The sequence below is a fragment of the Lipophrys pholis genome (genome assembly GCF_963383615.2).
Source record: "Lipophrys pholis genome assembly, chromosome: 6".
Lineage (NCBI taxonomy): Eukaryota > Metazoa > Chordata > Actinopteri > Blenniiformes > Blenniidae > Lipophrys > Lipophrys pholis.
Genome location: NC_137629.1, coordinates 29,778,501 through 29,794,504, shown reverse-complemented (window position 1 = coordinate 29,794,504; position 16,004 = coordinate 29,778,501). Strand labels below are relative to the sequence as shown.

At 42.9% G+C, this 16,004-nt stretch overlaps 1 protein-coding gene across 1 annotated transcript in view; it reads left to right on the top strand.

The window, feature by feature from the left end:
* The window catches only part of drp2 (dystrophin related protein 2), a 172,776-nt gene that overhangs the window by 48,249 nt on the left and 108,523 nt on the right, over positions 1-16,004 (top strand). The window contains exon 2 of the mRNA XM_080466036.1: positions 9,621-9,824. The gene's annotated coding sequence lies outside the window, so the exon portion shown is untranslated. The remainder of the gene's footprint in view (positions 1-9,620; positions 9,825-16,004) is intronic.

Here is a 16,004-nt window from a genome sequence, read left to right as displayed (position 1 = left end):
AGAAGATGGCCTGCAAGTAATCTTAACACTTAACCCTCTGGAGAGCCCATTCGGCAGACACTCCGGGGCAAAACTTCACGTCTGACTGGATACATGGGCCCTGTATAATGTCCTCCCATTTGGAAAGTGAAATCATTCAAAGTTCAGTATTGCAGTGAAGCCAGAGCCCAGTCGACATATTCTTAAAGGCACGCTGAACTGAGACGACAACTGAAACACCAGCTGCATACGTGAAATATTATTACTCGCTGTGCCGCACGACTGAAATCCCCCCGCGCACTACAAAATCAATCACATAACTGAGAACAAACGTATTTCTTCAAAATGTATAAGACATAACTACATAGGAGTGGATTTAGATAAACACTTAGTTTAAACATAATTAGTTATTTCAGGCGTGAACTATGGGATGATTGCTTCTCACCACCACCAGCTGATTATGTGTGAACACCACTCAACAAACGCAGCCGTTCAGCTATTTCCCACATGAGGGAAGAAAAAAAACAAGAAACATCCAGAGGTTAAGATTAGTTTGTGGTTAAATGAAAACCAACGATTCAACAAAAAAACTTTAATGCAGAAAACATGTTTGGAAAAAAACTTCAGACTTGCCAGCTCCCAGGAGTTGTCAGCATAAACAAGGGTCTCTGTTTTGGGGGGGGGGGGGGGTGGAAGGTCCTTCATGTTGTCATTAGCCCCGTTTCCACAGTGCCCCTTGGTACTGGTGCCGGTCAGGTGGGGGTTGACCCGTATCAGTGCCGCGTTTCCATTACACGGGGAACGGTTTGAAATGTAGGCGGGGTTTATGAACGGTTGCGTAATCATGCAGGATGTGACGCCATAACGGGAGGACATTTTCAAAAAAGTTTCCTGATTGCTGCAGAACAACTGATTGGAAATGGCTGCTTGCTGGGAGAACAGCGGTTGTCACGGACCAATGAGCAGACGGCAGTGTTGAAGCTCCTCCCCCTCATATCCGGCACATTGTGCCTGGTACCCCAAGTGGAGGGGTAGCGAGAAATGGTTACCAATGGTACCGGTTGGTAACGGTTCGGAGTCAGTGGAAACGCACAACAACCCGTTCCGACCTGACCCGTACTGGCACCAAGGGGCACTGTGGAAACGGGGCTATTGTGATACAGGGATCAGCATTGTTGCTTTCAGAGCAGGAACATTCCTGGTTTGAACCTGCTTGTGAGGAGTTTGCATGTTGTTCCTGTGCCAAATGAAAATCCGATGACATACTTGTCAATATAATTGGGGACTAAAACTAGAACTGCCTCTACATGTGGGTCTGTTGTCTGTGGCTGAAGTGGGTACGGATGAATAACTAGATAGATGAATGAGATGTGAATCATTGCTTACACGGAGCAGTATTTTTTCCCCATGCTGAGATGTACTGCAGACAGATTGCAGTGTGGCTTGCTTCAGTCGTTGCATCAGAGCTGGCATGAACTGTCTGTCGGGGATAATATGGCCCATTATTGTGTCAAGCAAAAACGGACCCTGCGAGGGTTCTGCCTCTGTTTCAAATCACAGTCGTCCATGCTTAAGCGTGTGCGCCACACTGCCATCATTCATCCGAGTCTGCGGCTGGAGGACGAACCCCTGCTGCACTTATACGGCTTCAGCCGCATAAGAAAGCTCTCGGACTGTCTCGTCTTTACCTTTGGTCCGGACTTGGCTGTGCTGGAGTATGAATAATGTATCGTGAGCAATCTGAGAGCGCCGTGGCTGCAAGGACACAGAGAGGAAAGAGGACATGCTCAGAGGTGGTCACTCTGTGGGCTTCTCCTTCTGTGCTGGGCACCAGGCTGTTACGCCGGGGTGGGCAGATCTTTATTCAGCTCTTGGCCAATCCGCTGACACTGACAGGAAAGGTGAGAGAGGAAACAGATGAAGCCCCTCTAAAGAAAGTCCTGTAGATGTCGATAAGCTGTTACTCTGTGTCTTGGAGTGCAGCGTTTGTTGTTGTGTAAGGAGAACCGTGTAGGTGGATCCTGTTACATGCTATCATGGTGTTAACCTCTGTGATTACATTGCATCTCTGCTCCATGGCAAGATTATTCCAAGACAACTTGGAGAAAAAAAAAAAAATTACAGTGAAGCTGAAAAGAATATTTTTACACTTCAGGTTAATATGAGAACGGAACTCGCACACGCCGATGGGAATAACATGCAGCAGAGCTACAGTAACACTTCTACCTCTGGCAGTAACAAGTCAGTAACTGATTACTGCGATGAAACACAATGAGTCAATGCGGTGACTTCATGAGGTTAGAGGATGGACAGTAAAAGCCACCATTTATCACCACCGTAATCATCTAATGACTGTGGGGTCTTGAGCAAGGCATCTTCAGCCTGAATTCTTCTTCTTCTTTTTGTAACTCCTCTCCCTCCTCCTTCATCGCTCTTTCTCGCTCACTTATCCGACTGTCAATTTAACAGCAGCTTTGTCACTGTCTCACTAAAGTCCTGTTTAAACCCCGATAGGGTACTCAATGATTACTATTTTGAGACCTAAAATAACCCTTTATAAAACATATAGCTTAAAAAAACCTAACCTTCATTCATTTCTGGACTTTTGTAGGTTATACAATACTGCTGGCAGATCTACTCTTTGACATTGTCAGGAGGTCTTTGCAGAGAAATGACCTTTTAAGATAAGTCATTGACTGCTTTGAGTGTTTAAAACTTTTGCTATACCTTTGTAGTTTTTTTTAATAGAGTCTCATTTCTCCAGCTTCAGTCTGCACATGCTTTTGATTTGCAGGAGCAGTCAATGCATCAATCAGCTGCTCACCTTTTCAAAGAGCCGCCCGTCGCTGTCTGCGTCTTGATAGTTTATCTATGCTGTTTTGTTGCTCCTTCTTCTTTAAATGGCTATGAGTTCGTAAATCTTTCTTTCAAGTATTGGAAACATCTGGATTATAGAGCATCTCTCTCAGCTAACTGAATTAACATTTAATTAATCAGACATCAGATAGACCACACAGTGCTTACAGCTCTGCTTATGTATCACGGCAACAATAATGCAATACGCCCATGTATACTATAATAAGATGGTGTCATTAAGATATAAATTATTTGTAAATTAACTCTCAACTCACAACTAATGTATGTACTTACTGATTTTCTGTCACTCGTATTTACAACATTGGGAAAAATTGTCAGTGTAGCGTGTTATTGTTTGACAATTAGCACTTGATATCCTGTTTGGAATATATATAATATTTAAAGGCTCAAACAAGGTTACGACAACCTGTCAATGAATCTTGCTGCAGTTATAGGGACATGTCACTTAAAATACACGTCAGCTGAAGGAACAAAGAGATTACTTAGAAAATAATGATAATATCTATATCTTTAACCATGGCAAATTTTATGATGATGTAACAGCACCATCTCCTCAAAGTTGCTGTTCTTAAATTGAAATTATGCTTCAGTAGCCTGAAAGCACAGAAACGCAACTCCACTCTGCAGCACTGCAGACCTCCTGAGATGTGACTGGTGGGATTCTCCACCACCACGCTGTTGTTATTCCTTCTGCTCTGTCTCCCTCTGTGGTCATTTCACCACACACATTCACGCTTTTCTCTATGTTGCAGTTAATCTAACTGTTGTTCAGCATCTATTAGATCCAAATCCGACACGGTCCACTGCCACTTGGCTGCAGTCGCATTTGTTTCAGAAACACACAAAGTAAATGTTTGACAATGACGCCAGCGGGGAAAGCACTCAATAATGCTGCTTTGTGGATTCCTAAATGCAGATTAGGATAGAGTCAACCGCAGATTTTTAAACAAATGCCGATATATGCATCTGTGCTCAATGCAAAACTGAAATAGTGGATTTTGAACCATCACTGATTCTGTGTAACCGGGTCATTGGATCCACGTGATGCCAGATGTTGAGCTGAGAGCTCTGGCAAGGAGAACGTTGTTCTATTTTATAGGAATATTTTGTTAATCTCACTGTGTAAAATTATTTGTGTTTTTAATCTGTCATATGCATAGGTTACCTTAACTACACAGTAACCTATATTAAATAGTGTAACCTCCAATCACAAGCCGTAACCAAGGTAGTCCATCTGCTGCGCACTTCTGCTGTGGAATTTAGGTATTGTGGATTTTTGTTGTTGTGTTGTGGCTTGTTGCTGCTGTGTTGTGTTGTAGGTCTTGGCTGTTGTGTTGTGGCGTTTGCGTTTGCGTCGTGTTGTGTTGTTGGCCCTTCTGGGCCACCGTACCTTTTGGATAAAGATCACAACATTGTGCTACATTAAGATTTAACAAATCAAACTGAACTGTAAAATCATGCACGACTGTGTGAACTTTTAGCTTTTCTGTTAATTGCAATTTTATGCTCTTCATCTGCTCTTTGTAAGCCTCACTTCAATTAGTTTTATTGAGATCTGTGTGTCTCTGTTGGGCCGTGTTTGTGTTTTTAATTGCCCTACTGGGGATGAATACAGTCATCGAGCTGTATTGACTCAAAGTGAAAATGGCTTTAGAAAAACACAAATGTTTGCGAGCCACAAACTAGAGGATAAACCTGTAGTTCTGCCTCCATTAAGGCACACTTTGCAGATAAAAGCACACCACGCTAAGTGACGATAATGTTATCTTAACAACGAAATTACAGAGGAAAAACCACACAACAGACTTAAAGGTCAGCTCTACGACTTGTGTGAGTCATATCGCTCCGCCTTTCTGCCGTATGACTGTTAAATAATGCAGTTCTGCAGTGTGCCCTCGGACCCACCCGCTGTACTTTTGTAAAGATATAGTTTTCCTTGGAAACACTGACTGTTCGGACCTGCTGAGGGATCGCCGACACACATTTGAAATGAGAGAGAATGACAGCGGGTCCTCGCAGCGTTTCACTTCCCTTTCCACACACCTTGGCTCAATGGGATGTGCTGAACGGACCGCGACTGGATCTTATGCTCGATGTGGTCGCTGCTCTACTGTCTCACCCTCCCAAAATAAAAGGAATAAAAAGGATATCCAGCTCATTCGTACGTCATTCTCTTTTATCCCTTACTGTTGTTCATCCTCTGGAGACATACTTTATGTACAGTTTGTGCCATTTTCCCATTCTCTTATTTATCATGACCGGTTTATCCAGTCTGTTTAAAAATAAATAAAAATCATCCTGTCCACATCCTACCACTTCCATCAAAACCTGTTTCATACCTCTGGAGGCTGACTGGGCCTGTTCTGAATGAGTGCATGCTTGTTCCCGATGACAAAACCCTTTATTATTCGGTTAGCATGAAGGTAACGCGGTGGAGTGGGGGGGGGGGGTTCATTCTGCGGATGGTGAATTGCAGAGGAAATGCACTCCACTGGGCTGTCCTATTTAAATCGACAAGCAGCCTCTGCAGCTACATGACTAAACTCTCGTGCCCCCTTATATTGGTCGGGGAGAGCTGGCAGTAGGATGCGTGAAAATAGCTTGTGGCCATGAGTGCCCCTTTTCCACCTTGGAGAGAGGGAGCGGAGGGAGATGCTTTGACAACTCGGTGTCCACCATGAAAGCCTGGACAGATTGAATCTCTTCTGAAATGTTGTTGTTTGAGGCGTGCAAACAGTCAGGGTCAGTGGGTGGCCACGGGCGGTGGGGGTGGGGGGGGTGGGGGGGGGGGGGGGGAGTGTGCAAGAAACAGAAAGGGAATATTCAGTAACACATCATGTTGGTGTCGGTGTAGCACTTCTGTGAAAGAGTGAAAGAGCGGCACTTAAGATCGAACCGCCCGTCCGTCTGGCTGTACGTCAGTGCGCATCAGTCAGTGATGTGATATTCGGCTTGGCCGCTGTCCTGAGGCAAATAATTAGCAGTTCTCAGAAACATGAAAAAAAATTAATAACCATGACACCCGCTTTCCACTCCAGCGGTTATAGTGCATTACGTCTGCTTGTCAATGTGGATTTCCATTTTTCATGTTACTTTTCAAAAATGAAAATGATGTTTCAGGACAGCGTCGTAAGAAAATGCAAATGTATGCATGCGTCCTTCTATTTTTGTTATGCAAATATGAAAAATTTGGCTGCAAATGTGGCATTCATGTTAGATGGAGTGGGGCTAATGCTGCCACAGAACTTCACGCAGACTTTTGATTTTTTTTTGTCTCTGCAGTGAAGCCAGGGCTTTGATTGACGGGTAAATCTTGTGCTTTATGTATGTCATGATTAATTAATTCAGTGTGTCTTTTTTATTACTGGACACTGTTGCATTTTTTATTTTTATTTTTTATTATTATAGCAACAACTTTGCCTGCTCAGCAGTGCACTGACAATGCGGTGGATTGAGTTTGGCTGAAGATTCAGGGCGTCCTGCAGTGGAACAGTCAGCTGCTCAAAGCGTCAATCAAAACATTTTGTTTTTTTCTTTCCATTTTCAGTGTTACAAGTTAAACAGCACTACATTCAACCTTCTTCTATGTATGTTTGTTCTGATGAAAGAATGAATAAATACCTCAAGACAAGGGTTCAGTATGTCTTTCCAGCAGCGTCCTTATTGGGGTTTGTAGGGCAAACATTTTATGAATGACAAGTGCAGTCACCCACTGCGGGCTGATATCCACAACTGTAAATAGGTGTTGAAGGATGCAGAACAGCTGAAAGCCATGTTGGGAAAGCAGTATGCAATAAACTCACATTTACACCTATAAAGACCTGAAGCTGTGCTCTATGTCCCAGTCATCCTCCAATGCACAGGCCTTCAGATCTAATGATCTTTTCCTCTAATGAGTTTCATTTCTTGTTCTAAAAAAGTAATGCGTGTTTTTTTTTTTAATGCTCTAATATGAATACACCTCTACTAATTGTGCCCGATAAAAACAAAATGAAAGCAATAGCAACTTTTATTTGTCAAAGTAGACCAACTTCTTTAACTTCACTACAGGGCTTTTATACCCGGGTCCTCCACACTTAAGGCCAAGACTTAACCAGATGTTCCACATGAGGAAAGCCATTATGTTCATATTTAAAACGGCAAACTGGGCTTCTGCTGTGCGGGTTCTGTGTTGGTCATTTCAGTGTGTACCAGTCTAAGACGGAGTCAGACCAAATGGCACCAGCTCAGCTTCAGTGTGTTCGGCGTCTACATTTCATACTCAAATTATTCACATCATGTCTGTGGAGCTCTCAACCCAGCCACCTCAGGTGCCCACAGACTGTGACTTCTTTTAAAAAAGCATTTGAAGACCTACTTTTTAAAGAGGCTTATAACTCTCTGTAAGGGCTCTTTTTAAATTAGTAATTTTAGGTGTTTGTGTTGCTTCTTTTATTAATGTGCTTGTAGCACTTTGAGATTTTTAAATGAAAAGTGCATTAGAAATAAAATGTGTTATTATTTATTATTATTATTGTGACACATAGGTTCAGCCACAAATCGGAACTTTCATGTTCATCACTTCTTCTCCTTTTAGTCGTTCCCATGTAGCTTTTTTTTCCCAACCAATCTGAAGAATAATGTGTATCTTAAATTGTGTATGCATTTTTTTTTTTTTCAATTTGAAAATGTATTTTGATTGTATTTCTCGTGAAATAACTGAATAGCAAAGAGAAAAGTGGCCTTGACCTTACTTTCACACATTTCCAAAAGCTCTTGCCCTGTGTAGCGGGAAGCTTGACGCTTTCTTTTGGCTTTTATTGTCCAATTCAATAAAGTGGATAGTTGTTCTTCTGAGCCTGTTATTGCCAGTGCTACGGTTATGGCCTAACACTTTCATTTGTGTCTGACTTTAAACTACAACCTTATGTAAATCGACACAGAGTTTGTTTTCCAGACCTTTCCTCACTGCATTGACACATGTTTTTGTAGATTTGTTGCATTACCCTGTAAGGTCTCTATAGTTCAAGCCAAACAGAGAAATGTATTGACATATTGCTGATTTGATTAACCTTTCTGTCTTCTTTGTTGTCTTTACATTTCATTAACATTTACCACTGCAACATTTGTGAGTGAAGTTTGACGCAGCTCCTGCTTCTCTCCGTGTCTATCTTTATTTGTGCTCTCATGTATTTGTGTATTTCATTCCACGTTTGTGTGTGTGTGTGTGTGTGTGTGTGTGTGTGTGTGTGTGTGTGTGTGTGTGTGTGTGTGTGTGTGTGTGTGTGTGTGTGTGTGTGTGTGTGTGTGTGTGTGTGTGTGTGTGTGTTTATATCCCTCTTTCTCTTTTGCTCCCTGCTGTTTCTCTCTTTGGGCGGTCCTGCTGTAACTAAATGAATGTCGGTGGCAACCTTTAATCATACTAATATCTCTACATTGAAGGCATTATTTGCTATGAACGGGAAGATTGGATTTGCAGAGACGGGTTGTCTGAAACAGCGGTTGTGCTGTGTTCTGGCTGTCTCCTGTGAAAATGGAAACTGTCTCTCATTTTGTTTCCCGCACTTGTTGGGAGATCGTACGTCGGGCTGTTTTCATTTAGCTTTCATTCTGACATCCTTGCGAGGTTATTGTTGCTGAGAAATTTAGCATATTGGATCTATTAAACCAATGACATGGTCTGTCAGTCACACAAATGTAAACAAACATGCCTTCCTACATAATGCACAGCAGCTATGGCGCAGCCATCAAAGCTGTTGAGGTATTAAAGGCGGGATGAGGAAAAAAAAAAAAAACAATAAGTATAAAAGAATATTCTATTTCCTCATATAAAACTATAATGTGAATTATGAATGCCACTTACTACTCTGAAAATAGTTCAGCTCATTCCCTCTCTGCTGGCTGCTTGCTGCCAGCTTGGCATTAAACTTTTATATCTGTTTTGAACTGTTGGGGAGTGCTCTCTCTCTCTCTCTCTCTTCTGCCAACCTCTGCGCTGCACACACACTAGATTTATTGGAAATATGACACACCTTCAAGCCAACCTGTTTGCTGACAAACTTTTTTAAATTCTCCTCATCTTGTGAAAAAAAAAATTTTTTTGAGGAACATTTATCTCCCAGCCTGCCCTCGCTCCCACTACGCTGTGAACCGCTCTTGACAGGCCATATCAAAGTGGATTAATGCAGTTATTATTGCTGGTTAGTGGTCAGGATTTGAGGCGTGGAAGCAGAGAAAAGACTCTGGTTACCGTTAACGTCGACATCAAACCTGAGGTTTAGGATGGAGGTGCTTTTTCAGGGCAGTTTTGTGGCGGCGGAGAAAATGAAATCTCGGAGAAGAGAGAGGGACAACTCATTGGCATTCCTCCTGCATCGCCTCGCTCCCTGTTTCTTCCCAGTAGCCAGCACCCAGTGTCTCAGCAGTCCTATATTCCAAACCCGAGTGTGCTGCCTGCTGATAATAAACCGCCCCACAGCCAGGCCGGAGTCGCGGGGGTTTACTGAGTTACAGCCTTGCCACCCTTCGCTGTCTATCTCCCTCAAAGATTGTGTGAAACCTTTGCTTTATGCTCGGTGTCACTGCGATTTAAAACCGCTGCTGTCTCTGCTTTTCTCCCAGGTCTGAATGTCATTGGTCCGGTGGTGTCTGGCATTTAGCCCAGTGCCAATACAGGATTAAACTCCAAAAGACAGCTGTTAAATGATGTGCCTTTTTCAGCTTCTTATCAAATCTGCCTGTGTCTACTGGGGAGGAATCTCTGACCCTGTATCCCTGTATTGTAGGTCCCCAACCCCCCCTCCCCCTCTTCCTACCCGGTGTGCGGAGATTGCCACTGTTGCTGCTGTCGTCGTGGTCGTTACTCCACATCCAGGCCTCCCTCCACTCCGCCTCCCCCTCCTCCAGAGCGGGGGCAGCCACGGACGGCTTGGCTCGATTCCAGAGAGTCTCTGATCCTGCAGCCACGTCAATCACGTCTTCGCCGCTGGGTAACTATCGGACACGCACGCCGACTGATCCTGCCTTTGAGTATTTTCGTTCTCCGAGACGGGAGGCACAAATATCTGGGATTATGTAGTCTTGTTTTAGGAATTCTTTTTTATGCTTGTTTGTTACTTCTGGAGTCGCTCACGTGTGCATTTTTCATGTAAAAGAGGAATTGTGTTCAGCCAAGCGTGCGATGCACCCTCCCAGATACACAGCGATTGCCAGGCGGTACAGAGGTCTTCAGAAGTTTGATTAGAGCTTTTTCACATTTTATATTTAAACCCAGGTGTGTTGGTGTCATCTCGCCTTTGATTCAAATGAGGCTTCACTTTGTGAGGTTCTGCTTACACTGTACACAAAAACACCCCTTGCTATAGATTTTGCACCACTTGTAGCAGATGTTTTTTGTTTTCTGTTCTGAAGCATTAACGTCTTGGGCTTTGCACTTATATTGCCCCCAACCAATATCTTTTCAACTGCAGCGGGCAGCTGTTGTCAGCCCAAGAGCCCTGGTAAGCGCACTGTAAATAACTTGCTCAGAAACAAAAATAAACAAGAGATTTCGACAGCAAGTGGGGTAGTTTGTACTCTAAAGTCAGATACGTCCAGACTCAGAAGACATATTTAATATATTTCAGGGACAGGTTTGTAAATGTATGCACGTTCTGTCAAACTGAATAGAAGGTTAGATGAAAGAAAAAAGAAATACTATTTAAGAATGGCTTGCGGTTTTTTTTTTTTTCTTTTAGATCAGAACATTATTCAGACTGTAGTTCAACTTACAAGCACGTTTTCATCTAGATTGTAACCGAATATCCTAGTAATCAGCAGAAGAATTGACAAATTAAGACTCATTAGCATTCACAATTGTTATGTGAATATTAGGAGTCTGGTGCATCACAATAAACAGCTGCTGGAACTAATTCTCCAGGTGGATCCCATCAAGCCAATACACAACTAGAGATGGAGATGAAGCAGGAAGAAAGATGGGGCAATTTAAATAATGGGATGGAAATATGACATGTTTTTTTCACGGCTTAATTTGATGAATGTTAAATTCAGCTCATTGTCTGATTTACCTGATAAATTTGCCATTTCAGGTTTTTCTCAGTGAAATAGAGGCTTCAGCTTTAAGTTTGTGTTTTATGTCCATCTGTGAATTTGTTTATAGCTTATCTTTGTTTCTTGCGAGCAGAGCGAAGATATTAATTTATTGTCCCTGTTCCTGCTATTTGTTTCCTTCCTGATTTTGTTTCTTCCTCTATTTCATTATTTTTTTTTTTTCCCCCATCTTTTTGTTGTTTCCTCTGGCTCTCTCTAGAGAGCCCTAAAATGACCTGACTCAGATAATGTCCCTGTGGGTTTATTTACTCTCCCTCCCACACATAAATTAGGTTCACATGATCACCAAGAGAGATGTAAGCTACACTGCATCCTTTTGTTTTCCTTCCTGCTTTACCCCGAAGCTCTGCTACGGTGCATTTGATAATCGCGTTCGCCTCCACTCAGTCTTTGCAGGCTCGTTGTTTGAGCCTTCTTCGAGTTAAATAAATGGGTCCTGGGTTTCCGCCGTGTTGTCATTTAGGTGTGTTTGACCCTCTGGAGCCAATTCAATCACTGTCTACCCACAGGTAATACCCTCCGCTTGCTCTTATCTCTGACTCCAAATTACTGAGCTTCAGCCCAGACTTCCGATCGGAGCCTACAGAGGAAAGTGAGGGAAGAAGGCGGGGAGCTTAGAGGAGGTCAAAAAAAGGTAGTTGCTGGACAGAAGAAAGGCAGGAGCGTCTCTGTAGATACCCTGCGAGGTTTCAGGGATTCTGAGCGTGTAGGGCCACATCAATGGTCCAGTTTAGGAGGGATATTAGCGTTGTTCAGCCAGTCATCTGGCCGGGTCTGACATGAGGGAACTGTGTCGAGCTCGAAAATTGTTGCACATTAGAGATCTGCTATGGGACTTTCAGCCAGTTAAATTGTTATCTTGCTCCAAGACATTTCAGAGAGGTTCACTATACTTTGCGAGCCAGGGAGATTTTCCCATCTTTTTTTTTTCTCTCAATCTTATCTGATGGCTGTGGTAATGAAGCCGATTGATGTTCTGCAGGCGCGCTCCATTCATTTTTATTCTTATTTCGATTTGTGAAAAAGAAAGTGCATCAAATACTTGTGCGAGCCTCCGTGCTGGCGACTGAAGCTGGCTGCACACTCCTGCACTTGTGTGTCACAGTGCATTCCCAGCCAAGTGTGTACGACAATGAGTTAAAGTGGCAAGCACCCACACCACTGTCTTCCTAATGCTAATCACCAGAAAGTAGCATGAACAGGAATCACCGACATGTTTCCTCCGAGGTTTATCCCTTCCAAAGCTCGTAGTCCTTAATTCATCTGTCTAGGATGATTCACACTTATTACCATACAACCTTTGCGGCACAATTTCTCTGCTTAATATAATAATCTCTTTGTTAATAAACCATAAAGCATGTGATTACTCGGCACATCTGAAATACGCAAAATATGTCAACATCGCATGAGTGCTTTTAGGTTTTTAAACCCGCTATGCGCCCAGAGATGAACCGCGGAAGCGGCACTCTGTTAGCACAGTGTTAACATCACTCGCTGGTCCTGTGGCTCTCCGCTAATCTATGTTCCAGGCAGCTTAGTCAGTTTGCCCACCCCGATCGTCCCTGAGTGTGTCACAGTGTCAAAGACCCAGTGCACTGGCTGCTGCGAGCATCATGTTCCCTTTTTCTTTCTCTACTCCTTTCACTCTCCTTCACTCGGTAATTCCACTCTCCTACTCCCTTGTCACAGTTTGATCTTCTTATCTCTCCTTTGATTCGAATCTTCTGCCTCCCTCTTTCATTTTCTTGTTCCCGTTCCTCCCTTGAGGTCCTATGTGTTGTGATGAGCCCGAGGCTGCCGTGGCGTGCCTGTGTCATCCTCCAGAGGCCTGGCTCCTGGTGCGGAGGAGCGGGCCTGAGGATGAGCAAACGTGGCACTCCCCTACCGTCCGCTCTCTTCCCTCACCAGTCTCCCTTTTGCTGTCACAATCTACCACTCCTCCGCCTCAGTTCTTTATTTCCCATTTCACTTAGCATGTATCTCTCCCTCACTCTCTTTGCCTGTCGCCTCTGAGAATGATTGGTAATAATGGAGAAACGGGCTGGTGGAGAAGCCGGCATGCGGCTTCTTGACAGGATTAGCTTTATTATTTGCTCTTCTCATGTGTTTGAATGGGCTTGTGTGCTGTATTGAAGTGTAGATGGGTAATGGGTCGTCAGAGTCGGAATATGTGGGAGGCGGTGTTGTTTATGTTCGCTCTGCATCTCTGCATTTCCATTTGAGGAAACAAGAATTTATGTGTGATTGAGAGGTGCGTGTCAGCAGTGTGCGAAGGAGGTGATTTCCACGTGTTCCTCCCAGTCGTGACCCTGAGTGCACAATGCACCATTGTTGGATAAAAATGCAGTGAAATTAGCCACAGATGAGAACACGTTGTTATCATTATAGTATGGCCGCGAAAGTTAATGCAACATTGTGAAGTTGACACATTCATTGATTAGCCTTGACAAATACTTCATTGCGTGTTAAAGCTGTTTCTTTTCCTCAAACAACCATTGTCGTTGGCTCTGATTAGAGGGGCACAGAGAGACGAGGGACACAGGAGGGGTGGGATGTTGAACAGCTTATAATTTCAATCTGCTTGGCATGTGTGAGACACGCCAAATGCCGGTCAGCCTGTCAGTTTCAAGTTGAAAGCAACATTAGAACCCAAATATGAGACGACCCTAATTTTTTGACATATTTCCAGGTAGAACAAATTTGAGATTTTTTTTTGTTGTTTTAACAAGCTAAATAAAAATCAAAAGAACGATTATTATTGATCTTCCTGGGTGGAATTCCTTATTTGCATTTAAACCAGCCTTTTCATAGAGAACCTTAACTAGACATGTACTGCTGCAGTGTGGTTCCTGTGGGGTCAAGAGACACCTGTCAGGAGTGGGATTTGAACCTATGAACTTCCAATCCCAAGTCTGCTTCTCTATCCTCTAGGCCACCACTTCCCAATTCACCAGCTACATCAACATCAGAGAACGACGGGTGTTCCTTTTACATATTATCTCCTCGTAAAACAAATGTTTATATTGCAGTATTTTCACTCAACAATGTGTTTAATTGCAAATTGTGTCATATCCCATCAATTGTTGTCGTCTTTCTAAATTAGTGAATATGTTTTTTAGTTACTGGTTGGTACCCTTAGTGGATTTCAAACCAATTTGGTTTGAGTCACCAGATGGTAGACTGGAATTGGTAAAAATTCCATTAATTTGTGTTTGGTTCAGAAATCTGTAGCTCTGTTTCTCTAACCAGCGTGTCTGCCCAATTTACTATATATATATTGAACAAAACTGCATGGCAGATATCCTTGAAGTTGGCGTCACCATACGGGGAAGAGCCAGAACATAGGAATATATAATATCAATGAAAATATTGACCAGAAGGTACAGTTTATGATGAACAGAGTTCAGAGTGGTGTATGTTTCCGTATTATTTTGTCTTTGCTCTGCAGTTTAACCAACAATTAGACATGCTGCAAGCATGGCCATGCAAATATCAAATCATCCGATCATGCTACAGCACCTTGGTACGTTTAAGTATGTCGACATAGTCGAGACTGAGGACCGAGTTCAGTGTCAGAGCAGGAAAAAGCTAAGTGACTGTGGTTGTTGTCTGAGTATTTTCAGAAACTATTGATCAAGTGGGATTTTCACACAGAACCATCTGTGCATTTGACTGAGAAGGTTTTGAGATACAGAAAATTTCCACTGGGCTCCAGTTCTCTGGGTGAGGATGTGTTAATGATGCCGGAGGTCAGATAATAATGGTGAGAGAGGAAAGCAGCTCAAATAGTAAAAAAAAAAAAAAAAAAAAAACAGCTTGCAGAAGATCATGTCTGCCTTAAAGTTTGATGTATTGTGAGATGGACTGCAGACCACACAGGTTACCGCAGTTTACACTTACTCACAGTTTGGAGAAGGGATGATTGGAAAAACCTTTCCCAGCTTAACGAATCTGGGTTTTTACAACAACATTCAGGTAGTAGGGTCATTTTATTTTGTAAATGATATTCTGCGCTTGCTACTCTGCCTTGTATCAACAGATCAATCTTCTGCTGTTTTTAATGGGATGGCGTTGGGAAACTACTGTGGCACATTTACGACGACAATGTACCATCTCCTGAAGAATATTCAAACACACCTTTTATAAAAGTCGCAAATATCTCGACTCGGTTTCTTGATCATTACAGGGAATTAAATGGCCTCCACAGTCACCTGATCTCAGTCAAACTGAGCACCTTTGGGATGCGGTGAAGCCGGATAACTTACTTATATGCAGCAACTGTGCGAAGCTGGCATGTCAACATGAAGCAAAATCTCTGAGGTATATTTATAGCACTTTGAATCGTTGAATCAATGCAACACTCCAACCCGTCACTCACAAGGCGTTTCTAATGTTCCGATATATATATATATATTTTTTTTTGAATGTGTGTGTACAGTCATTCCAGTGTGCACTCACGCAGGTTAGCAGGCGTGCACTTTGTGTAAAATTAAATCCACGCCAGCAGGCAGCCATTCAGATAAGATTAACAGGACCTGACATTTCTTTCGTAGGAGACAGATGCCTGCTCCACTTCCTGCAGAACGTTCCCCCGTCTCTTCGTCCTCAATCCAAATTGCATTTCCTCCCAGTCTGAGGATATTTTCACCCTCCTCTCAGTTGTGCTGCCTGCCCACAGCAAGACCTATTCTCGCCATTAATTTGATTTCTGATATTGTTATTACGGGGCAGTGTGATTTGGAACCCATGAGTTAGATTAAAGGCTTGTCTTTTGCCATATCGGAGCCAATTAGCTTGCTGTGTGCAATCTCAGCTCAGCAGACAGATGACCACACACATGCTGCTATTATGAATACACAGTATGTTGTTGACAAATAAAACAGTTTGAGAAAAATCCTAAAGGGAAAAGCAATTTTTTTTCATTTTTAGGTGCAGTGTTTATAGTTCTGTGAAGGTGGAAGAAATTAAAAATTCATCTGGCTCATGTATGATGGATGTCTCTGAGAATCACATGCCGCAGTGTCAATTAACTCCCAAACTACACCATTACTTCAGCCTTG